The sequence below is a fragment of the Phalangium opilio genome, unplaced genomic scaffold (genome assembly GCF_054372755.1).
Source record: "Phalangium opilio isolate 3A_F unplaced genomic scaffold, DU_Popi_V2 ptg000009l_1, whole genome shotgun sequence".
NCBI classification, from domain to species: Eukaryota; Metazoa; Arthropoda; class Arachnida; order Opiliones; family Phalangiidae; genus Phalangium; species Phalangium opilio.
Window position 1 is genome coordinate 9282276 of NW_028324146.1, and position 6860 is coordinate 9289135.

Below are 6860 nucleotides of genomic sequence, written 5' to 3' on the forward strand. Positions count from 1 at the left end.
ATAACATTTATTAAAAGCTTAAGAACAAGTAAATCAACACTGCTTCTATCACGATACTGATTCCCTACTCTATTTGCCACTTACCGGTAATCCTCTATTAGAAACGGGCGATTACTTGGGACAACCTAAAAACGGATTAAAAGGTTACGGAAAAGAAGCTTTTTGCTAATACTGGCTCAGCGGAGGTCCTTAAAACTATAGCTGAACAAGCAAAAAAAGAGATGCGGCAGCGAGAAACGGCGCGAGGCAAAAAGGAGACTCAAGTAAGCACCCATTTCGCCTGCCACCGGATCGCCAGTACCCATTTCGCCTGCCACCGGACCGCCAGCACCCTATTCGCCTGCCACCATTTCATACTTAAATTTAGAAAACGGTGACACAGTAATGCGGTTCTATTATCATATTTGGAACACCATTTGAATACACCACTTCGACATTCTGTTGCGCGCATGCCCGATGCCCCGCGCTCGAAGCGCCGCAAGGGGAAAGACTAGAAACTGCTCTTTGTTACCCCTACTAGCAAAAGCGCAACCCCTCATGGTTTTTTTCCCTGCCCATCTTAATAAGTACTAGTTCGCAGTAGCCCGCTGTGGCGCCCTAGGTAATGTCAAAGTGGTGTATTAATCCAAAAATATACCTAATTGCACCCTATTCTAGGAGAGCGGTCGCTCTCTTAGATAAGACTTGATAGTGCCTCTAATGCTTAAGGAGGATTTTTTTATTGGCCGTAACCTTTTTCGTATTGTGTTAGCTGCTTTGAAATTTTGCAAGTGAACTAAAATTTGGGCCCTAATTATGTGGTTAAAATTTCAAAGAGATCCTTTTAATAGTTAATTCTATAAAGAATGAAGTTGCTAGGGGTGGTTTTAGAATCCATAAAATTAATCCGACACTTGGCGAAAAATACTATATTCTTCCATAGACATAACCGGGGAATTTTATAGAAAAGAACGTTTTCTCAGAAGGCATATAAGGAAAACTATTCATTCGTTACGTTTGGAAACCACCTTAAATGAAAGAGAACACTTCAATGTACCGACTTTTCAAGTTTCATAGACATCAATTTAGTTGATTTTAATCATTATAAACACATACTTCGACTTAAGTTGTTTTGAGTATTGAAATTACGGTGTATTATCAAGCAATTTCCTCGTAATTTTTTATGTTGGACTTACCAGGACTGTTGTCTTTTGTAGTGGTGGTTAGAGTTTTAGTAAGGACTACTATGTCGATCATAAAAAGATTTATTAAAACATCCGTTCTTGTTAAACTACATGCCAGAAAATGTGTTGGTTACATTTATCACGTTACTATTTATACAATTTTCAATTAGATAAAAAACTATAAAGAAAATAGGCTGAAATATTCTTTATCTAATAGACAAGATAGCACACATTTCCTCCTCAAGAATAATTAAGTCTTGCAGGCTTGCGGGTATATCTTGATGACTTCCTTGGAGTTAAAGTTGTCTTGGGTGGCAAGTTCTTCTCCGGTATCGTGTTCTGATTTTGGTCACTCGTTGCCATCGTGGCAGAGTCGTTTGTAGTGTCTTGTACACGTCGTGAAGAATCTTCAACGGTAAGTCTAGATTTTTTCCGTTTGTTGTCCTCGCTAATTGGTGTTGAATTTGCACGATGCGTCGTTTGGTTGACATGACCCTTGATGTTTCCGGGCGGGGTTCTGATAGATATCATGGCATTGCCAATTGGTGCAACAATTTTACCTTCATACCATTTGGGACATTTTCTATAATTACGAGCCCAAACGGTGTCTCCTTGTTTGAATGTTCCGTTGATGCTAGGTCCGTTCGCTTGTTCAGATGTTGATGGACGAAGATGGTCTAGTTTTGTGCGTAATTCCCTCTTGTGGAAAAGAGAGGCAGGCGTCTGTCTATTGTCGTTTGGTGAACGTCTATGTGCTAATAAGATCTTCGCCAGTCGCATCTTCATGATGCCGTCTGTAACTTTAGCCAGTCCCTTTTTAATTGCAGATACTGCTTTTTCTGCATGTCCATTTGACGCAGGATGATAGGGAGAGATGGTGAGATGTATGACGCCATTTTCCCTCGTGATGTGAAGGAATTCGTCGTTGAAAAAGCAAGGACCATTATCCGTTACTAAGCATACTGGTAGACCGTTCCGAGAAAAGATTTCCGTTAGGACTTCGATGGTAATGTGTGAAGATGAAGACTTTACGGCAACCGCTTCCAACCAGTTCAAATATGTGTCCTGGAGAACCAGAAACATGGTATTGTTAATGGGACCCAAGAAGTCGACATGAATTCTTTCCATTGGATAGGTTGTCTTAGGCCAATGCGTGGTAACTTGCGGAGGCATAGATACTCGTTGCTGACAGGTGTTGCAACAGGAAATTACCTTGTCGATATCTTCATCAATAGTTGGCCACCAAACAACACCTCTAGCCAAGCGTTTCGTCTTTGTGATTCCAAAGTGTCCATCATGCTAGAGACATATCAGAAAAAGAGAAAACGGCTCAATCGTCCAAAGGTTGTAGCGGACTCCGTGATGACCTTTACACAATAACCAAAGGGAAAAAGTCTTATGGACCTAGAAGCCCACCAATGAAATGCAAAATTAACGAGAGAAAGACATCAAATCTTGAAAGAGCTTCGCCAAAAATTATCAAAGCTGTCTCATTGTTACCCTCATTGTTTGCAAACGTAGTGGTTCACAAACAACTAAGAAAGTAGTTAAAACAAAATTATTTGAAATTCCTGAGTCAGCCCAAAATAAATCTCATTCAAGTGATGAAGTTAGAGCCATTCCAAATAATCAAAAAGAGAAACCCCAAGAAACCAAAGATTCTTGTGCAATAACTGCTCCACGAGAGCAACGCCAAAAGAAAGTTCCTTCCCATTTACTAAATTATTATTGTGATCATTATTTTAAAAAACTGTGATAATTTTTTCAAGAAATATAATATCTTAACAGTTGAGTTATTGGAAGTCAAAGTTTGAGTTTAAAATATTATATCTGCTAATGTCAATTTAAGTGTGATAAAAAGAAATTGTATTGCTTTTCGGATAAATCAGCAAAGTAGTCTAATTTTTTGATAAAAAGAAATTGTATTTCTGTTCGGATAAATCAGCAAAGTAGTCTAATTTTTTAATATTCTATCAACTTTAATTTTTTTAATTGGTTTAAATTTTTCTTCAAACGCCTCTCTTACGTAGAGTGGAACATCTCTATATCCCTTTCCACTATGATGGCCCTTAACATCTTGGTTAGCAAAGCTTTTCTACAAGTATTATAGTTGACGCTTGAAAGCTTTCCTCCTGCACTATGTTTAAATTGTGAGAAAAGGGTTTCAATCGCACTTCCATTTATTCGGAGTGTACAGAGATAATAGTCTTGCGGGTAATTGTCAAAAAAACTTCTTTACTAACCCTTGCAGACCAAACACCATTACGCGTAACAAAGCCCAGATCTGAATTTTCGTAATAAAAAACAATTAATTGGCATGAATAACAACTAAATAATAATAAACAACGACTTTATTTTTAAATACCATGGTGAATTAATATAACAATTTCAACGGAGGTAACACATGGATAAAATCAAATTTTTATTGATGCAAAAGATCAATAAAATTAAAGCGTGAGCTTTCGACCCGCGGGTCTTTATCAAACTAACGACCAATGAATATTATACAATACTAGGAAAGCGCAGAGCAATGACGGACATGAAAGGGGTGGGGCTTACTTGTCCACTAACACCGGCGTAAAAGTAGAAGCGTAAAATCCGGTGACTTAGGCATTCTTATAGTAAATTAATTCTTGGCGATATTCTTTGTACTTATCACCCGATTACGACCAGACCTTTCACTGATCTGATTGTAACCATGAACCTTTCTTCAAATATAAAATCTAAACCCGAGTATTAGAATGTGCATTTAACTTTCGGGTCACTATGAACCGTTAATGCCTATTTGATACAGACAGGAACATCAAAACTCATTTTATTTCAACTCAGCCCTCTAATGCTTACGTTTTGATTCAGTAGGCCTGTTAACATATAAAACTAAATTTGACCGCCAGAATTTTAGCCTGAGCGTTCTTGAAATATCGAAAGAAAGATTTATACTATATACAGATGTAGTATAGCTGAAGTAATATATAAACATCCATTTCAAATAATAATACTAAAAAAAATCTTTGGAATATCAAAATGAAACAGAGCTTTAAAGCTACAAAGGCACTAAATGCATCATAATTACGAAAAATATTTCATCATATTCACTTTATATTAAGGACTAGCTGTTACCCGCGGCGTCGCTCGCGTGTAATAAGAACTTCCATCTAAAATGATATAAAGAATGGGTAGATTTTACTGATGACTAATATTTTTGTAGCAACCTAGGAGCGAAGGCACTCGGCGTTGCCCGTCAGCACGTCGGGACATTATTTATTACTTTTCACGCGGACATTATTCCATAAAGAAGGGTTTTTTAGTTTTTGTCCGCCATTTAAAAAGATGGCAACAAATCGAACCCAAAAGACCATTCAGCCCGTCTATAGGTTAAAGGAAACCCGTGTACTAAATATCTGTGAAATCGGTTGAAACGTGCGGACTTTGTTGCACAGAGAAGAGTTTTTACATTTCTGGGCGCCATTTTTAAGATGGCGGCGGATTGGAAAAATCTATCTTAGTACGCGCCTACTACTTATGAGTAACGTTCCTGCAAATTTTCAGCCTTCTAGGGCAAGCGGTTTGGGCTGGGCGTTGATTATCAGTCAGTCAGTCAGTCAGTCAGTCAGGACTTTGATTTATATAGATATAGATATAGTCAGATTAGGTCTAAAAAATATTTTTACCAACTAGTTTTTTAACCTCTCCCTTTTAGGATACAAGAGTTTTTTATCGAACTCACCCCAAAGTTTCGCCGTTTCCTTTCCCTCATCAAGATTTAACTCCCCCCCGTCATTAATATACACCCCTTCGATAAATTTTCTTTTAAATAAATCGGATTCTTTATACAATATTTTTGGTTCCTCAAAATTAATGATACAGTTTTTTGTATTAATATCCAAGATATGATTAGCCATGCCATTTTTTTAAATCACCTGTCTTTATACAATATTTATGTTCAGAAATTCTTTCTTTTAGAGGACGTTTTGTTTCCCCTACGTATTTTTTGTTACAACTACAATTAAATTGGTATACTACACAACGCTCATTTTTTATGTTACTGTTACATGACTTTTTTTGGCTATTTTTGAATATCTGTTTTAGGTTTTCTCCCATTTTTAAAACTACTCTAATATTAAATTTACTTTTTAAAATCCTATTTACTAACTCGCTTTTATTTTTCACATACGGTAACACTAGAGTTGGTTCTGTTTTTTTATTCTTATTTTGAGGTCTTAAGTCGTGAGAGCAAAAAATTCCAGAGATCAAAGGCTTAGGGTAACCGGAACTAATTAATTGTTTACCGATAATTTGTTTGTCCCTTTCCGGTGTGTCAGAAATATATTCAATTCTATGTAATCTGTCTAATAAAACGTTAAGTCGCGTGGACGAAAAATTATTAAGTAAGGGTTTAGACTTTGTTCCTTACATAAAGGATGTTTTTTTAGACGTGGCTGCAAGTACGGAAAGTTTTTTAAGTAAACAACTCAATCTCTCGGATAAGGAAAAACAAGAAAATAGATTTATCATCAAAACTAACTTTAATTCGACCAAGAATAACTCTGCTACAAATAATTTAACCACTGGTGAAAAATTTGCTCTTAAAACGTTTATGCTAGATAGTTATTTAAAAATTCTAAGTGCGGACAAAGGTGGTAGAGTAGTGGTGTTAAATGCTAGTGACTACAATGAAAAAACGTTTCACTTGTTAAATAACTCTGGGGACTATGTTAAACTAAATTGAGACATTACAGTTAAGGTTGATAAAATCGTCAGCGATAAGATTAGAGATTGTTTTTCTAAGAAAGAACTTGATAGTAAGCAATATTTTAGACTGATCTCAAATAACTTAAAAACCCCCTGCATTTATGGTTTACCGAAAATACACAAGGTCAACTGCCCCTTGCGCCCAATTGATCTTCCCGAGATAGCCCTACGTATTGGCTTGCACGATATCTGGTCCATATCTTGTCCCCTATCGTAGGTAATACCTCCCACCACGTGGTCAATTCATATGATTTCGTAGATAAAATTAGAAAGGTAAAATTAGGACAGTCTGATCGTCTGTTAAGTTTAGATGTAGTTAGCTTATTTACAAATGTTCCTTTTGATGGCGTAATAGAGGTTTTAAGTATGAGACTTTTCTGAATGGAAGAAACGAACAGACTTATGTCTTGATTCTATTTTAGACCTGGCAAAAGTTTGCTGTGATAGCACCTTTTTCACTTTTGAAGGGGATTTCTACTCCCAACCTAGGGGACTGGCTATGGGTAACCCACTATCTCCACTTTTAGCCAATTTATACTTGGAATATTTAGAATCCAAGATCTTCTCTTCCAATAGAAACAGTCGCCATATCAAACTATGGTTAAGATATGTAGACGATATTTTTTTAATTTTTCAAAATACTAGAGGGGGAATAACTAAACTACTCGATTTTGTTAATTCACTGGATAATTCGATTAAATTTACATGAGAGAAAGAAAAAGTTGGGGAACTTCCATTTTTAGATGTTTTAGTAAAGCACTTAGCTTCGGATGAATATCTTAAGCGTGGGTTATACCAGAAACCTACCCATTTTCATAGATTTTTAAATTTTCAGTCTTATCACACTAATAAAATAAAAATTGGGATTGTTAAAATTTAAATCATAGAATTGAATATATTTCTAACACAAGTACGGAAAGGGACAAACACACTATTGGTAAACAA